A 19,397-nucleotide genomic window follows, 5' to 3' on the forward strand; every position below is an offset into this window, starting at 1 on the left:
AAACCTTTCATCCTCACGGACACTGCCATATCAAGATTAACGCGAAGTGTATGTCCTAATATTGAAAAGTTTTGCGAGATCTCGCAAAAGTAACTCAGGATCTCGCAAAACTTTTGCGAGATATGCAAAACTGACTCTTTTTTTTTTTTTTTCCCTCCCATGTTCCACAGAATGAATCTGTGCGTCTAATAAAATTAGATGCACACAACTGATAGAACACAAAGCCAATTTCATTTATAATACTGTAAATATGGTCATTAAATCACAGTATTTGTGTGAACCCGAATCCTGATAAAAAAAATAACACAAATACGAATCTAGACAGTTTGGACAAATGTTGGTGGATGGCGCAGTGTTGCCAGATTGGGCAGCTTGTGAACACATTGGGGTGGAATATTATATAGATATTTCTATATAATTATAAAATTATATAGATATATAATTTTACAATAAAAACTTCCTAAAAACCTACCAAATATGGTGAAAAGCAGCCAAAATTTTAACAAGTTACCCAAAGCTTGTATATTTAAATATATATCACACCTGGTGCTATTAACATGAGTTTCAGTGGAGGTTTTGTTGTGTTGGGCTGGCAACTGTCAGTCAGATCTGACAACCCTGGGGATGGGCGGTGGTGGTGGCGAATTGTGGCAGATGGAAGGGAAAAGGTCAAAGCCATCAGGTGCACAGTTTAGGAAAAAGAGAAAAGAAGAAGAGGAGAAACAAGCAAAGATAAAGGTAAGCAGAAGCTGTGTAATATTTCAGTTTCTTCCATGTTTTTTCAAATAAAAATTTAAAAGAAGGCCCTGTGACAGGCTGGCGACCTGTTCAGGGTGTACCCTGCCTCTCGCCCTATGACAGCTGGGATAGGCTCCAGCCCCCCCGCGACCCTGACCAGGATAAGCGGAAGCGAATGGATGGATGGATGGAAATTTAAAAGAAATTCTGAGTGTGCCTGTGATGGTGGGGGGACCTTCTGTTAAAGCCTGTCTGTCAGACCATGGCAGAAAGCTACATACACCACACAGCAGTCGCTCATTACCCCCCCAAGTGTAGTAGTGCGGCGATCGCTATTGTGTGTGTGTGTGTGTGGGGGGGCGCCGGCGGGGATGCTCGCCCAGGGCGCCAAACAGGCTAGGACCGCCACTGTATACAGGAATAAAACAAAATTGCTCCTTTTAAGTGAAGTTCTTTTCTGGCTTTGACTAAATAATTACAGATCAAAAATAATTTGTTAAAATGCAATAAATAAAGTGCAAATAACTAAACAACCTCCAAAGGTTTGAGTTCAAAAAGATATTCCCAGAAGCCTTTCCGTGCCCCTGCCTGCATTGTTTTTCCACCAAAGCAGTGGATCCTGGTCCCGCAGAATTGGGCTCTCTTTTGAGTACCTGCGCATTTCAATTAAGGCATCAGTGCCAGCTGTCCGATGATGCTGAGATGCAAGGACTTGAGAATCAAATTCTGTCCATATCCCACCTTTTGCAGCAGGTGGGGATGCAGAAGACCCTGCGGACAAGCTTGAAGTAGTTGCAGGAGACGGGGCAGAGCTGATGGCAGAGCTTGATGCACATGATGATGGTGCTGAGGTCTGATTCACAGACTGCATTTCAGTGACAAGTCGAGCTTTTACAGGCTCAACATTTGCAGAGTCACAGAATCCAAAGTTTTTAAATCTAATGTCCAGGTAGGTGCTGACAGCAAGACCGTAAAACATTTCAATAGCTCTGAAACAATGGTGACATTGTGCTGACAGCTCAGCAGCTAGCTTGCTGCCTTGATGCTCAGGAGTTACAGTGGTTCTGAGAAGCAGTGACACTTTTGAAACTGAAGCATGTTTTTCAGCTGATATCTTCCTGGTTACTTCCTCAAATGTTCTCAGTGCATTGATTGAGAAATTGATGACAAACCATTCTTCCTCACTTAAGCAAAGTGAGCTCTTTCCAAGGAGACAGAGGACTGTGGTAACTGTCTCCTTTTGCTCAGACAGTCTCTCCCACATGTAGAATACAGACTTCCACCTCGTCTCAACTGCTTAAATTATTTTGTGTTCAGGGAACTTCTGCTGCTTCTGAATTTCATTGAGCTTGTCTGCAGCTTTAGTGCTATAGTGAAAGAAAGCAACAATAGCGCTGCTTTTATGCTGAATTTCAAGTAAGTCAAGGTAAGCCTTTAAAGAGTCTTTCACCACCAAATTTAAAGTGTGAACAAAACATGGGTAGTGTGCACAACCCGCTTTGTGCACAGCAGCAACCATGTTGGCGCCATTATCAGTTACAACAGCCAGAATTTTGTCTGTTAAGCTCCACTCTTCCACGATTCTGGTTCATTGTGAACAAATATTGTCTGCAGAGTGTTTTCCAGGAACAGAGCACGTTTCTAGCACATATGCCAGCATTTGCCAGTTTTCATGTATGATGTGGCATGATACTGTTAAATAGGCCTCTGTGGCTCTTGATGTCCACATGTCAGTTGTAAGCACAACATTGTCCACACCACTCATTGCCTTTCTGACCTTAGAGCAGCAGTCTTCATAAAGAGCTGGTAGTTTTCTCTCCATTAAAGATTTTCTACTTGGAATTTTTTTATACCGTGGGTCAATTGTCCTCACAAAGTTCCTGAAGCCATCATTCTCCACCATGGAAAGAGGCTGCAGGTCCTTCACAATCATTTCTGCCAGGCTCCTCGTATCAAACATTATTAAATCATTTTCAGCCTGAAAATATAGCCACACAGCGCTCCTCTTCCTCTCTGCCATTTCTCTGCTCCCTCTCAGCGCTGCTTGTGCATGTAATCTGCTGCCGACCGGGCCTGCTTGCTTGCTTGTCTGGCACAGGTCAGTCACGTGATGGTATAACATCAAAACACTGTGGGGAGGCGTGGAGCAAAGCTGCCTGCTGCTCAGAGCTGTGACTGGAGCGGAACTTATACAGACTGTCGGCTCAGATCCTTGATGAAACCAATGAAACCGCAGCAGTGCAAGAGAGAAACTAAAGCTATCGATCTCATTACACTGGTATTGATCACTATCAATACCAACATTGGTATCGATATTCAAGATTCAAGAAGACTTTATTGTCATTATATGTAAACATGTAATGAAATTTGCGTTCCAGAACACCCATCCAAGAGAAATACAAACACAGAAACAAACAGGGGGGACAGGTGTCTGAGGTCATGCAGCCGTTTTACCGGCGCTACCTTTAGCAGGAAAACAGAAAGAGATACACTGGGATAGGTAGGTTCAAAGAAATCATCTTGTACTGTGTTCATTATGAACACCTTACGAGGTTCCAAAAAAACACCTCAGCAAAGCAGCAGCACATTTAAAGCCTGGAGAGCAGTAGGGTGGGTAGGGGAGGGGCTGCCAGCGGAGACGAGCAGGATACTGTGATGGTCACACAGCTTCCAGACCAGCAGTTCATGATAATGTTCATGATAAGATGGTACAGTCAGGCTTGGTTGCCAGGATATCAGTTCATACAGGTCACAACACGGAGCGGGGGTGAAGAGCATCTGTTTACAAACATCTCCATATTATCGATATTTGGATCGATCTGTCCACCACAAGCAGAGGATCTCAAACACTGACGCCTGATTGACTCACAGTGGGGTTTGTTAGAGAGAAACATGTTTCATAAATCCATCAATCCAAAAGTGTTTCTTTAACAACAAGTCCTGTCTTCAAGCTGATCTAAGTGTGAGTCACAATAAACTTCAGTGGAGCTTCTTTAACTGTTTCCTCTGATCTGCTTTTGTGGGATGATACAAACTAGTTCAGGTGGATTTTGGATGTTAGTGTGTTAAATATTGTATGCAGATAGTATTTGTAACCAATACTGAATGAAATTTGGATCAGCTTTACTAATCACCGTTATCATCAGTCTCAGATTTATTTCATTGGATGTGTTCAAAGCATTTTTCCTGTATTCTGATGCCGTTACACTGTTACATTCAGGGACACTCAGGAAACTCCAAACATGCTGCAGTCTGTACAGAAAATCCTGCAAACGCATGTGCAGTAAACTCTACAGGTCAGCGTTACAGCTTTGATCATTCACTTTGGTTTACTGGCTCTCATCCATGAAATATCCTCTATAGCATTAATGTATGAATCAGATCTGCTGAATGTGAATATCCGATGTCGGTAGTTTGGATTTAGAGTGTAAGAGGACAGTTGGAGGTTTTCAGTGTTTGAAATGAAGCCAGAAAAACTCCATGTTTGAAGTCAAACTGACACACAAAGTGATGTGAGTCTGTGGAAAGCCTTCAACAACATTTCCAGCTGATTCTAAAGATGCTTTAAGGCCAAACTGATCTGTTTCTGCTGCTCCTGACTGTGAGGATGTCCTCAAACGCCTCTCTGTGTGTTTCCTTCCGGTTTAAAGTTTACTTTCACTTTTTCTTTCTCCTGCTGATCCTCTCCATGTGAAGGTAATGGAAGGAGCCTGTAATGTTTTCCTGGCTAACATCAGCTGCATTAAATCTGTAGCTAAATAACTAAATGCTAAATAACTAAATGCATGAGAGCAGCATTAAATTAATTATTTAGTAAACTTTGATCTTGAACCTTAATGGTTTTAGCCATCATGACAGCCTCTAACTCTGCTGCTGCTATCTGACCAAGTCGAGCTCAGGGAGTAGCCCTGTTAGCATAGCAGTTGAGGTTGAAAGCAGGTATCTGCTAGCAGTCAGAGTGTGAAGCCTCTGTCAGCAGCAGCTTGGTCCTGGCCATTGTTCCTGAAATAAAGCTGCTCTCTGCCATTTCTACAGTCATGTTGGACCTGTTGGTTTGTAGGACTCCAGGAATGAAGGCATTTGGAGGCTGAAATCGGCTCTCTGGGACACTTTTTGTAGTGAACTGATGAAAGCGGTGTGTCAGATGGAGTGGATGTTAGTCCAAGACATCAGACATGAGATCTGCAGCTGTCATGATGTGCACATGAATGGTGTGTGTTTCCTCTGCAGGTGAAGGTAGAAAGTGTGTGTGAGCTGGTGTGAATTCAGCAACATGGATCAGAGTGAGGACAGAGAGGAGGGAGTCCCTCCCTCTAAAACCAATCTGTGTGGGGAACATGAGAGCCAGACCAAAGCTCAGAGGTGAGATGACCGTCTCTAACTGTCCATGAGTCTTCTCCATGTCACAGCTCAGCACTCACATCACTGCTGCATCATTATTCACAGGAACCAACTTGAACCTGGACCCAGCTATGTGCCCTTAAAGAGAATCCCAGTGAAGGATCTTATTTGTAGATTTGAACAAAGACAGCCTTCTGACACAAAGTAAGTTCAAGTCAGTATTAAAATGTCTGAAACAATATCAGCTGTTTGTATGTAGTGAGGCTTTTATTGAAGATTTGAGACTTTTGTTTTAGGATCCAGCAGAGACTCAAACCTGAACCTGAACCTGTAAAGAGTGACCGGTCTAAAGATGTCATCATTCATTTTAAAGTCCAGCAGGCATCTGCTGCAGAGAGGTGAGCCGTTAGTAACATGAACTCTGATTTAACTGCTTGATGTTGTTGGATAGAAACTGCAGTGCAAACATGTCATTCCCTCAATCCCATTGAAAGTATCTGAAAACCTTGAATGCATCCTGTGTAGACTTGGGTGATTAAGGCTGCTGCTGATTGGCTAACATGATCCAGCAAACGGCTCTCATAATCATTTCAAATGTTTGATCAGATATATTTCATGTTCCACCAAACCAATTATTGTATTTTTGACTGGAAATCGAGGAGATCAAACTGCAGGTTTGACATACTTAATGAGAAGTACAACTCTGGAGAAGAAACTGTTCTTGAGTCTGTTTGTTCTGGCTTTGATGCTCCTATAGCTCCTGCCAGAGGGCAGCAGGTCAAACAGGTCAAAACCAGGGTGTGAGCTGTCCTTGATGATGTTCCTGCTCTGCTGAGGCAGCGGGAGGTGTAGATGTCCATCAGGGAGGGGAGAGGGCAGCCAACGATTCTTTGTGCTGTCTTGACTACCCTCTGAAGCCTCACCCTGCCTGCCTCAGTGCAGCTGCCGTACCATACTGTGATACAGTACGTCAGCAGGCTCTTGTTCTTCCTGAGGACCCTCAGGAAGTGAAGTCACTGCTGAGCCTTCTTGATAACAGCTTTGATGTTATCTGACCAAGAAAGATCAGCAGAAATGAGGACACTAAGAAACCTGATGTAGAGGGGGGGCTGGGTCAGTCCTGTGCTTCCTGAAGTTGATGATGATTTCTTTGGTTTTCATGGTGTTCAGTGCAGGTTGTTCTCTGAACACCAGGCTGTCAACTTCAAGACCTCCTCTCTGTAAGCTGCCTCATTTCCCCTTGAGATGAGTCCGACCACTGTGGTGTGGTCAGCAAATTTGACGATGAGGTTGTTATTGTGGGCCGGACTGCAGTCATGGGTGTAGAGGCAGTACAGGAGGGGGCTCAGCACACAGCCCTATGGAGAGCCAGTGCTCAGTGTGCGGGTGGAGGAGAGATGGGGGCCAAGTCTCACAGTCTGGGGCCGGTTGTCACATAGAAACTCATTTGATTTCTGGATCTTTGCTCTTTTCCCTGCAGCCAGTTCCCTCAATGACTTCATGATGGAAATCTCTGATAAACTAATCAAATGAACAGCATGTCTCCCAGTTTTTGTGTGTCCTTTCTGCTGTTCACCTTTTATACAATCTCTGCTGCTGTGTGCTGTGCTGCACTCACTCAGAACTCATATCACTGCCCCATCATTATTTACAGGAACCAACCTGAACCTGAACCTGGACCCAGCTGTGTGCCCTTAAAGAGAATCCCAGTGAAGGATCTTATTTGTAGATTTGAACAAAGACTGCCTTCTGACACAAAGTACGTTCACATCAGTATTAAAATGTCTGAAACAATATCAGCTGTCTGTATGTAGTGAGGCTTTTATTGAAGATTTGAGACTTTTGTTTTAGGATCCAGCAGAGACTCAAACCTGAACCTGAACCTGTAAAGAGGGACTGGCCTAAAGATGTCATCATTCATTTTAAAGTCCAGCAGGCATCTGCTGCAGAGAGGTGAGCTGTTAGTAACATGAACTCTTTGATTTAACTGCTTGATGTTGTTGGATAGAAACTGCAGTGCAAACACATCAGTTCCCTCAATTCCATTGAAACTGTATCTGAAAACCTTGAATCCATCCTGTGGAGACACAGATGATTGAAGCGGCAGCTGATTGGCTGCCGTGATCCAGAAAATGGTTTTCATAATCATTTCAAATGTTTGATATTTAATGTCAGATATATTTCATGTTTCACCAACCTAATTATTATATTTTTTGGCTGGAAATCCAGGGGAGCAAACTGCAGGTTTGACACACTTCAAGATAAGTACAACTGTGGCACTGTCAGCCATTCCTCCCTGGAGATTTGCTGTTTAACTTCTGTACCTTTACTGTAGTTTTTTTTCCTCTGTGTGAACACAACAGTGTTGGATGGAGCAGCTACAGTTGGTGGAGCAGTTCTCTTTTCTTCACGTTGACACTTGGTCATCAGGTGTTTTTATGAAGGTGGTTTGTAAAGGTTTTAATGGTGGTTACAGAAACAATAGCTGCTGTTTTGGGCACTAGAAAAATGTTTCCTTTCGCTCCACCTGAGCTCACCGTTTCAGTCCCTGCTCTGCCTCATTGCACTTGCTTCTATGTGCACAGACAGATCCATGTTAAACTGACGTAAACATCTTCGGTGCTGATGTTGTGTTATTAGACTTTGTATTGAAAACCTGAGGTCTGCATGGACATAACATTGTAATGCTTCATATTCACACTCATCCTCTAAAATTCATTACTTGTCAATATTTAGTGACTAATCAGGGATTAAAGCATAAAAAAAATTGAATTGTTTGACGGAGCCCCTCGGTACAGAACAGCTGACCAGGAGAATTTTTTGACAATCCTGCATCCTTTGTGTGCATGTTTCTGAGAAAGCACACCTGTCTGATGGTGGAAGGATGGCTGGGACAATACTGGGGTGGCAGTGGCTCAGGAGGTAGAGCAGGTCACCCACTAAACAGAAGGTTGGCAGTTTGATTCCAGGCTGCAAGATACTGAACCCTAAGTTTCTCCACTTACTCCAACACAAGCATTGCATGTTAGACAGTAAGCACTTAGCTTAGCTACACATGGAGCTTCTTATATGAAGGGGTGAATGCAAACGTGTTATATAAGCGCTTTGAGTAGAAAAGTACTATACAAGAATGAGTCCATTTACTGTCAGGCACATCAGGTTTGGCAGCAGAAGCAGAACATTGCAGAGGTGGTGGGTGTTCATATTAATGCCAATGACACATTATAACGAACTTTTTTTTGGTAGCTTTTAAAATAATTTTATAATTGATCAAATGATTTATATATTTATCTATTTACTTACAGTATTAGATTCACTGAAATAAATTGATAAAAGGAATGTTTGGTGATTTACAGTGGAAAATGTGTGAATGGTGAAATTTAGATTTTCAAAACTTGTAGTTTTGTTTTAGACAGTGAAAATATTTAAGCATGAAATGTTAACAAAACATTTGTGAATTACAGAAGTCAAAGTTTCTTGTGAGGAATGTGCAGTCTCTTGGTGACACTCTGCAATTGACTGAAACGAGCGTGGTCATGCTGGCAAGTAGATATGCTCAGAAGAAGGAGGCAGACTTGCAGCGGGCAGGGAGCGGCAATTTTAAGTGGCTGCATCTGTAATGTCCATGTGTGCATCAGTGTTGCCAATTTAACAACTTTGTTGCTGGATTCAGCAGCTTTTCAGTGACTTTTTTTTCCCAAAAAGTGACTAGCAGCTTTTTTCAGTAACATCTGTGACTTTTGGAGAGTTTTTGAGATAGACTGGAAACCTGAAATCCTCTGCTGTTGCCATGTTTTGTGTACAAAGTTTTTATACTGCGTCCCTTCGTGTGCTTTGGCATCACACAGACCTCACTTTGACCCCACCCTCCAACCCCCAGACTTCACTTAAACACCAAGCTCGCCCACCTCGCTCATTCCACCCCTTCCTGCGACACTAAGGGGGACCCAACCCCATCCCCGGACCTTCGGCCTTTTTTTGAGAGCTGAAAGCAAGTTTTCTTAGACAAGTTGGCAACAGTGGCCCAGATAAAGGAGGAAGGTTGAATGTAGCTAGCAGTCGCAGCCCACATAAGTGTTATCCTTAAATTTGATATTCTCACATTAAACAATGTGGGACAAAATTGATTTATGCAGTGTGGGTCTATGGAAATCATTAAAGTTATAAAGTTATTTTATTTGTAGTTCTAAACATATTTAGGGTGTTTTTTTATTCACTTTTTTGCCTCTCCAGAGATGTTATTCCTAACTCCTACAACTAGATGCAAAAGACCAGTTATGCAAATTAGGTGATGATGTCATATAGCAACTTGTAACAACTTTTAGGACAGCCAGTAACTACTTTCTTTACTGAGGAGTTGGTAACAGTGGTGTGCATGCTTTTCAGGGTGGAGCCCGCTGGAGACCAGCTGGTGAGAACAGAAGGTCTGAGGAAGTGTAAGTGTGTTTTTAATGTGATTGATGAAAACAAAGCTGCACACATTCAACCATCTTCAAACTGTCACATCACTCATTCACATCTCTGATGTCAGGAGTCATCATCAAAGTGTCAATCAATGAACAGATGATGGATCAATAACTGCAGCTGGATTGTGTTTGTTCTCTCCATCAGATTCCTGTCAACTCACAATCGACACAAACACAGTGAACAAATGGCTCAAACTGTCTGACAACAACAGGAAGGTGACATATATCTTGGAGGATCAGTCATATCCTGATCATCCAGACAGATTTGATTGGTTCCAGCTGCTGTGTAGAAATGGTCTGACTGGTCGCTGTTACTGGGAGGTCGAGTGGAGAGGATACGTTGATATATCAGTGAGTTACAGAAGAATCAGAAGGAAAGGAGACAGTGGTGACTGTGTGTTTGGACGTAATGACCTGTCCTGGAGTCTGAACTGCTCTAATGATGGTCCTCAGTCTGTCTGGGGTAATAACAGAAGAACATCCATCTCCTCCTCCTCCTCCTCCTCCTCCTCTGTCTCTAACAGAGTAGCAGTGTATGTGGACTGTCCTGCTGGCACTCTGTCCTTCTACAGAGTCTCCTCTGACACTCTGATCCACCTCCACACCTTCAACTCCACATTCACTGAACCTCTTTATCCTGGGTTTGGAGTCTGGTCTCCTGCTTCCTCAGTGTGTCTGTGCTGAGCTGAGTGTAAAGAGCGTCCTCCTGTTAGAGAAACACTCTGACTGTTGAACAGATAGTTCAGTCTGTACATGTCTGTCTCTTTCACTCACAAACACGTTTTCACATTCATGGATTCAATCAGTTGATGTTTGAAACTGTTCTCAATGATTCCTTGTGAACTTCTTCCTCTTCAGTCCTTTAAAGATGGAAGCTGTGCTTATTCCAGGATCCACATGTTGTTTTTCTGTCTGTTTCCACTCAAAGCTTCACAGTGAATATCAGGATGTTGTGTTTCTCTGAAGCTCACTTCACAACCAGCTCCTCTGCATTTTCAACAAGTCTGAGCTCATTCAAATCAATCCAAATCTTTGATTTCTCTTTCTTAATGGCATTTTTCCAACCTCTCCACATGCTCTTACTGTTTGACTCCTTTTTGGAAGCTGGTGAGAAGATGAACTGCATGAAGTGTTTTGAAATGAGCTTTTTCTAATTGGACTGATGACTGCTGTTAACCACACTGAGACCAACACTGATGTCTTCAACACAAACACTGATGTGGATGAACAGTCACTAAAGACTATTAATGTATATTTGTGTCTTTAACATCTTTCTGTTTTTCACAGAGAAACTCTGGATTTGATTTCTGGATCTTTGCTCTTTTCCCTGCAGTTAGTTCCCACAATGACTCCATGATGGAAATCTCTAATAAACTCATCAAATGAACAGCATGTCTCCCAGTTTTTGTGTGTCCTTTCTGCTCTTCTCCTTGTATCCAGTCTCTGCTGCTGTGTGCTGTGCTGCACTCACTCACAGATCAGAGTACATGTACAGTTATCCCACCGACACCAGGAGGAGACAAATGTTTGGCTTCATTTACAAACAACAATCTCAGCTATGGATTCAAACAGCAGCAAATATGGAAATCAGTCCTATTCAAGCGCCACCTTTGACCTTTTCTTTTCCTTACAAAGATCAGAGCACTGGGAAGCGTAATGTGTGAAGGAAAGGAAACCACATCATAGGCTGTGTGATCCACAGTGTGTGAAATCCTTGAGAAATGAAGCGTCACTTCTGCTCCAGAGAAGTCTGTGAACAGCTTGTTAAATGTGGATCTGCTGAGATCTGACTGGATCTTTACTGCACAGTCTCAGAGCTGCAGAGGATCTCAAACACTGAATCCATCGATCCAAAAGTGTTTCTTTAAGAACAAGTCCTGTCTGTAAACTGGAAGTGTGGCCGACCGGCAGGTCGCTTCTCCCGGGCAGACGTGTCTGTGGCTGCCGCGATAAAAAGCGTATTAATAAGATGAGAAATTCATTGATCAGCTGCTGCAAAGGGCTCGTAAAATACTCAGAGTTGTGTGACGCTGTGTGTTTCTACGTGTGAGCGGACCGCTATACTGTTACATTCAGGAACAATCAGGAAACTCAATACATTCTGCAGCCAGTACGGAAACTCCTGCAAACGCATGCGCAGTAAACTCTAAATGCCTTGATCGTTCGTTTACAGGCTCTCATCCATGAAATATCCTCTATGGTGTTTAAGCTTGAATCAGATCTGCTGAATGTGAATATCTGATGTCGGTAGTTTGGATTCAGTGTAACAGGGCAGTTGGAGCTTTTCAGTGTTTGAAACGAAGCCAGAAAAAGTAAAATGTTTGAAGTCAAACTGACACACAGAGCGATGTGTGGAAAGCCTTCAGCAACATTTCCAGCTGATTCTAAAGAGGCTTTAAGGCCAATCTGATCTGTTTCTGCTGCTCCTGATTGTGAGGATGTCCTCAAACGCCTCTCTGAGTTTACTTTCACTTCCTGAACTTCGTGTTTTTCCTGCTGATGCTGATCGTCTCCGCGTGAAGCTTCATGTGAAGGTAAAGGAAGCAGTCTGGGATGTTTTCCTGGCTAACATCAGCTGTGTGCAGCTCCATAGTTCACGGCAACGGACTCACAGCTGGACCCTCGAGGTGAGCTTGGTCATTGTACCAGATTATCTGGCATCAAATTATAATTTCATTATTCATATTTTTACCAGAGTTAATAATTTTGGGCTAAATGTTGTTGCTGTCAGAGGGAAACAGTTTGTGAGTGTAGCTTTTAATAAGGATTCAATCTGGAGCTAAATAATTGCTGCTCGCATGTACCGGAACTCCCGGCAGCATCTACCAGGGGCCTATTCCAGGTTTTTCTAACTCTGAGTTTGTTAACCCTAAAATGAGGAAACTCGGGTTTTCAGTTCCAGAAAGAGACCTAACTCCAGCTCTGAGTCAGTTACCAAACTCTGAGTGCCTCTCTGACTCCTCTCCTCCTGCTGCACCTGAACCACCTGTCTGACACTCCGATTCATTTCCTCATTCATAAAGTCGCTGCAGACGTTTATGTTTCTACAAGCACTGAAATCCCAGTTAGACGTTAGTTTGTTATTTTTGTAACATGAAGCTTTTACAGTCGTTCACTCGTCAACAGGCTGTAAGGACGGAGACAGCGATGATGTCACGGATTTATAATGAGGCAGCTGCAGCTGTCAGACTGTCAGTCAGTTCCTCTGAAACATTTACTGTAGTCACTGTAGCATCACTGTTACATCACACTGATCTGGATGAAGACAGAACACACTTTGGATGGAAAAATGTCCGGATCAGAAGATGTAAATGTTTGAGTGAAGATGAGGCTGAAACGATTCCACCCCATGTGTGGCATGCTATAATATAAACAGTGCCATCATTGCCAGACCTGGCCCACATCCAGCTGGCTCACCACAATGCCAGCAGTGCCAGCTCGATGCCTCATTAAACACAGACCTGTCTGATATGTCTCTTCATTTTTTGCCATGAGTTTATGGGGCTGTGTATGTGAACACAGATATTATTACATTAATAAAAGCACTGACAAAGCAGAAAGAAACTGTTTATACTATGAAATGACTTCAACATATCCAGGGTATGTTTCCATTATCTGCATTCAGTTGACCTAACATTAGTGATCAGAATCCACAGTCTCAATGCACAATTTCTCTGGTTAGTTCACACGCTTAAAATGAACTTTAGAAATAAAATTTACAAAATGATCCAATTTTCTAATCAAAAAAGTTACTTTTCTGAATTTCACCACAGTATATTGCTTACACTGTAAATAAATAACCTACTCTGGAGGAGTAGGGTTTCCATTCTGATCTCAATGGGAAGACTGTTCTAAAGTTTGGGAGCTCTAACAAGAAGGACTTGCCGGCCTTTGTATAATAGCCCAGACCTTGGGATAACCAAAAGAGCCTCATTTACTGACATAAGAAAGTAACCAGGCACATGATTTCATTTCTTGGCGCCAGTTAAAATCTGCAGTGACAGTCAGTGACGTGAGCTCTGAGAGATGCTTGTGTAAAGAGCATTTTAATATTCCAGCTGGGAAAAAAGAAAAGCATGAGCTGGTGCAAATCAGCAGCAGACAAGAATGATCTGAATTTGGATTTTTTTTAAGCTGATTGAAGCTTGATTGGAGAACAATTTTTACTTGAGCATTGAAAAAGTGTCAAAACCTACTCCCAGTGAGCCAAACTTAATATTGGCTATGGTAGTGGGTTTATTTTGGACCAATAACTAGCACATCAGAATTGTCATAATTGAAATTTAGAAAGCTTTGAGTCAGCTCACTTTTTATGTCACAGGGACAGGTGAACAGACAGTCAAGGCTGCTGTGTACTGAGAACATGAAAGAAGAACTCAGACAGGAACGTGTGGAATACAAATACGAATACCTTTATTAGTCCCACAATGGGGAAATTACAGTTGTGGAGCTTCTATTGCAGAAACTGTAAGTTTGCTTTGTTTGTCTTTGGGAACTTTCCTCTTTGTTTCTGGATTGTTGGGAGCAGATGTTCAGCTCTGCTTTCAGGACAAACTTTGGATCACTCTTGTTTTTGAAAACAAATCCACGTGATTATAGATCATTGATTGACTGGAATCAAACAGTTTGATGAGCAGCTGGTGTCTGATTAATTTCTTCAGTTAAAAAAAAAAAAAAAAAAAAATCTGTTTTGTGTTTTTATTTCCTGGAACAAAACTCCATTAAAATCACACACAGCAGGGTGCTGCTGTTCCCTGTCTGTCCTTTCAAAATAAAATGACAGTAATATTAGTTGTAATGTGTTTGATTGCAGTCAGGTTATTAAGTTCATATTTCCTTGATGGATCATTGAATCTGCTTTTGTCACTGCTTGATTCACTAATACAGCTCTTCCTAATATACAGTGTTTAGCTAACATGGATCCAGGTTTCAGTGTTTCTGTGACTGTCTGGCTGCAGGAATAATTAGTGTTTAGCTTTGAACTCTGCTGATCCTCTTTGGATCATGGATCCACTGAAATGTTTGAAAATATTGTTCAGACGTGTTGAATTGACTGAAGCTTCCAGTCAAAGTGAATCAGTGTGTCAGTGAATGCATCATGTGCGCTGGGCTGCAGCTTCATGGCTTCATCTACTGGATTGATGGTAGAAGTAGAGCAGCTGACGGCAGCTTCCTCTGCCTCACACTGCTGTCTGACTGCATTCAGCTCACACTGAGATGGAGCAGCTGATATTTGAACAACACATGATGGAAAGGAGGATTTCAGCTGATGTGCACATGAATGATGTGTGTTTCCTCTGCAGGTGAAGGTAGAAAGTGTGTGTGAGCTGATGTGAATTCAGCAGCATGGATCAGTGTGAGGACAGAGAGGAGGGAGTCCCTCCCTCTAAAACCACTCTGTGTGGGGAACATGAGAGCCAGACCACAGCTCAGAGGTGAGATGACCATCTCTAACTGTCCATGACTCTTCTCCATGTCACAGCTCAGCACTCACATCACTGCTGCATCATTATTCACAGGAACCAACCAGAACCTGAACCAGAACCAGAACCAGAACCTGAACCTGAACCTGAACCTGAACCCGAACCCGAACCCAGCTGTGTGTTCTTAAAGTGCAACTGCATGAATTATTTTATTTGTAAATTTTGGAAAAGAAGACAGTCATCTGTCAACAAGTAAGTTCATGCCAGTATTAATTTAGCTAAATGGATTTGTGCTGTTTAGTATGGTTTTTATTGAAAATGTGATCTTTTTAAGGATCCATCAAAGAATCGAGCCCTGCTCCGTGTGCTTAATAAATGACAGGTCTGAAGTGTCCTCTGCTGGTTTTAAAACACAACAACCATCTGCTGCAGAGAGGTGAGCTGTTAGGAATGTGAACTTTTTCAGAGCTCATTTAACTTTGTCTTGCTATTCTATTTAAATTGCAAACATTTCATTGCCCCACCTCATTTAAACTGTGTCTCAACAAAACAGATTTTGGTTTCTGAATCGATCATTGTACTTCTGCTACTTTATTTAAAAAGAAAAAAGCCCTCCACAGAGCTAGGATGTCATACTTGTTATTTGTGAGAGGAAAATAGGAACAAACCCAGGTTTCTTATAGGCTCTGGAGCGAGGCTGAGAAAGAGCCAGAGCGCTGTTAAACCAAGTATTCCTTTAGCTCTAAGAATTTTCAGTGATTAAGATCATGGCAGTCCTAAGTGCTTGAGTCAAAGGCAACACAACTTTTTTTTAAGTTCTTGAAGAGGTTTAACCATCATGTTACTGTAGGTTCATAATTTGCTGGATCCATCCATCCATCCATTCTCTTCCACTTATCCGGGGCCAGGTCACAGGGGCAGGAGCCTAAGCAGAGAAGTTTTTGTTTTTTTGAGAGGTTTCCCTCTCAAAAACATTAAAAGAAGAATTTTTATATAGCACCAAGTCAGTTACACTTCTGGGATAATAATCTGCTCAGTTAAGCAGTAGAGGGGGGTTATAATCAGTTTTAGCTGCTTTGGTGTTAATGAAATTAATAACAGGAGCACTTTTAATCACTGGCTCTCTACCACAGCATCTCCACAGCATGTCTTTTGTCCTGTCTCTCTCCCCCCACAACAGATGACTGCCCCTCCCTGAGCCTGGTTCTGCTGGAGGTTTCTTCCTGTTAAAAGGGAGTTTTTCCTTCCCACTGTCACCAAGTGCTGCTCATAGGGGGTCGTTTTGACTGTTGGGTTTTCTCTTTATTATTATAGGGTCTTTACCCACAATACAAAGGGCCTTCAGTCCACTCCCATTTTCCCTCCTCATCATTTCAAACTGTTTTTTTCACTAGTTCTGCATTTAGCTAGGGTCAGTGTCATTACTGGTAGAATGAGGTGATACCTGGACCCTACAGAGGTTGCACAGGTAGTCCAAGTCCTCCAGGATGGCATATCAACATGTGCCATTGCAAGAAGGTTTGCTATATCACTCAACATAATCTTAAATGTTTGGAGGAGATTCAAGGAGACAAGCAGTTACTCTATAAGAAGATGAGCTCTGTCAGAGTCCTGTATCGTGACTCTCCAACAGCCGCTGGTGTGAACCATCCATTGTCTCATAAGGAACATACCCCGATGCTGCCAGGCATGCATACAAGTACATGTGGCCCACACAAACTACTGAGTAACATCTTAAGTGCAATTAAATTTTGGCATAGTGGACGAGCCTGCTGCATCTTTGTTTTTCACATTGATTTTTTGGGTGTCTTTAAATTCAGCCCTCTGTACTGTATGTTAATGATTCATGGCATCCTGAATAGAATAGAATAGAATAGAAAAAAATTGAATAGAATGCCTTTATTGTCATTATACAGAATGTACAGTGAGATTGTGTACAGTACTTTGGGCATGTGTGTACGGGGTATCTCTTATTTTATTTTGTCATACTTTGGTCAACTTTCTCATTTTAAATGTGCTTTACAAATAAAATGAGATTGTACTGGATTTTTCCCCCCAAATTATGCAACACTAACATGAGTTTTGGGTGAATATGGCCCATGCACTAAAATTTGGACGCCCTGTTCTAAACGAATTAATATGATGTGTGACTGTGTTCCCTGTTTCCTGTGATAAAATCATCTTCTTGTGTGTTTATAGGAAGATGCTTAAAGAACCTGTAGAGGAGCAGAGGGAGCTCTCAACCAAAACAGCTTCATCAGCAGGTAGGAGATCAGTGGTTTGTTTGATGCTGTGTATAGACACAAGGTATATTCTATATCTTTTTTTTTTTTTTTGGGGGGGGGGGGGGGGGGGGGGGGTAACTGTCAAAGAGCGCTTACTCATCCTTATATACTTACTTGTCTTATGGAAACAGTTCTAGAGTCATAATGCAACTTTTTCAAACGTGTTGCAACTAGGGGTGTGTGATATTTGTCATCTAAAATAATATCTTAATTGCCATGTTAAAGATGCAAAAGCTGACAATATTGAGTATGCTACTGACTGGGAACAAAAACAACACTCAAAATGCCTTGACTCCATGTGTTCACCACTTCATGCTTTAGTAAAGGCTGCTGCACACATAGGGATGGGAATTGATGAGAATTTAGCAATTCCGATTCCATTATCAATATCACTTATCAATTCATTTGCTTCTCAATTCTCTTATTGATTCTCATTGGGCTAGTGAATAAAAAAATGTACCACAACTCTTTTTAATGTAAAGTAGAACAAAATTATAACTGGTATAAAAACAATAAGAATTCCTCTGACACCATAAACACTATTAATATATTAATATAAAGTACAACTACAAGGTGTGCGAGAAGCAGCCTCTGAGCCAGCCAGACTCTGGCAGTCCTCATCAACTAAATGTTACAGGAGATGGAGATTATACATACAGTATAGTGAAAGCAGTACAGCAAAATAGTGCTGCAAATATTGATTATTTCAGCAATCAAGTATTCTATCGATTAATTGAGTGACCTGATAAGAAATATTTTTTGTATTAACAGTTCATCTGTATATTTTAACTTCCATGTTGTAGTTTTTTGCTGTGTTCAACAAACAGCAGTGGTTAGAGCAGCTACTGTCATGTCCTGGGCCGTTTGCCCAGCGTTTTGTGTTTGGTTTCGTATTTCCTGAGTTTTTGTCCCCAGTATATTTTGATTCTTGTTCCCTTTGTCCTTGTCTTTCCTCGTATCTAAGGTCTGCGTCTCTGTCCTGAGTCTGTGTGCCAGCTCCCCATGTTGAGTCAGCGTGTACCTTGGTTTGTCACTTCCTGTTTTATTTTGACAGTCTGGTTTTCCCTGTGCTTTGTGTTTAGTTTTGCTTCCCCTGTGTTATTAGTTTCATTTGCCTCACCTGCTGTGCCCTGCTGTTTCCTCTTACCCTGATTACCCATCGTGAATTTAAGCCCTCAGGTTCCATGTGTTCTTTGTCGCGTCGTTGATGTTTGCGTGCTAGTGTGTTCCTGTGCTCTCTATGTTTTTTCCCTTCGCCTGCCCTCAGAAGGGTTTTTGTATTCGTCCTCCGAACCTAAACTAAACACCTTTTACATAATGCCTACCTCTGGAGTCCTGCGTTTTTGCTCTTCTCCGCCTGTCTCATCGCTGGCCGTGACAGCTACAAAGTTCTCTTTTCTACACATTGGCACTTTTTGATCATGTGGTTGATGAAGGACCTCCAAATTTCAAAGTAAAGGTTTTAATGGTGTTACAGTAAAAAAGCGCTGCTGCTTTGGATGCTAGAAAAACATTTCCTTTCTCATGAGCTCACCATCTCAGTAATGGCTGCTGTGGACTGTGGACTTAGTTTTGTAATGCTTTTTATCACCAAGCATCTCCCTAGTTGATAATCAGGGATTCCAATACTCAATGATTGCTAGAGCTAATGGTGGTGCCGCTAGCAAACTGTGGTTATAGTAAACAAAAATGGCAACTGTAATTATTAGCACATTAATTATTATTAGCACATTAATTATTATTACTGCATTGACACACACACAACATTGAGCCATGGAGGCATCAGTGGAACTGATAAGCAGAATCGTTAGGCAAGTAGACTAACAATACCGAGGAGTTGAATTACTGGAAACCGTTTCTTGTATACTACTTTTCCACCACCGAGGTGCCAGTGCTGGTGTCGGTTTCAATGAACCATGAACTGCTTAAGAACGGGCCTGTGTTTCCACCCCGATTTGTGAATTGATCTTTTACATATGAGTGTGGGCAGATCCGCATCTGAAGGGCACAAACATGGGAGAACACGCTCCCCTTTCTTGTGCTGTGAACACATTTTACAGTCCAATTAGAGCAAGACGACAAGTACACACTTTTGTCCTTTTATCTGTGATATGAACTGATACAAAGCAGCAAGTTCAGCCTTA

General features: G+C 42.0%; 1 protein-coding gene across 1 annotated transcript in view; it reads right to left on the minus strand.

The window, feature by feature from the left end:
- LOC115775636 (NLR family CARD domain-containing protein 3-like) overlaps positions 1–19,397 on the minus strand; it is an 866,494-nt gene that overhangs the window by 448,984 nt on the left and 398,113 nt on the right. The gene's annotated exons all lie outside the window — the stretch shown is intronic.

The sequence above is a fragment of the Archocentrus centrarchus genome, unplaced genomic scaffold (genome assembly GCF_007364275.1).
Source record: "Archocentrus centrarchus isolate MPI-CPG fArcCen1 unplaced genomic scaffold, fArcCen1 scaffold_24_ctg1, whole genome shotgun sequence".
NCBI classification, from domain to species: Eukaryota; Metazoa; Chordata; class Actinopteri; order Cichliformes; family Cichlidae; genus Archocentrus; species Archocentrus centrarchus.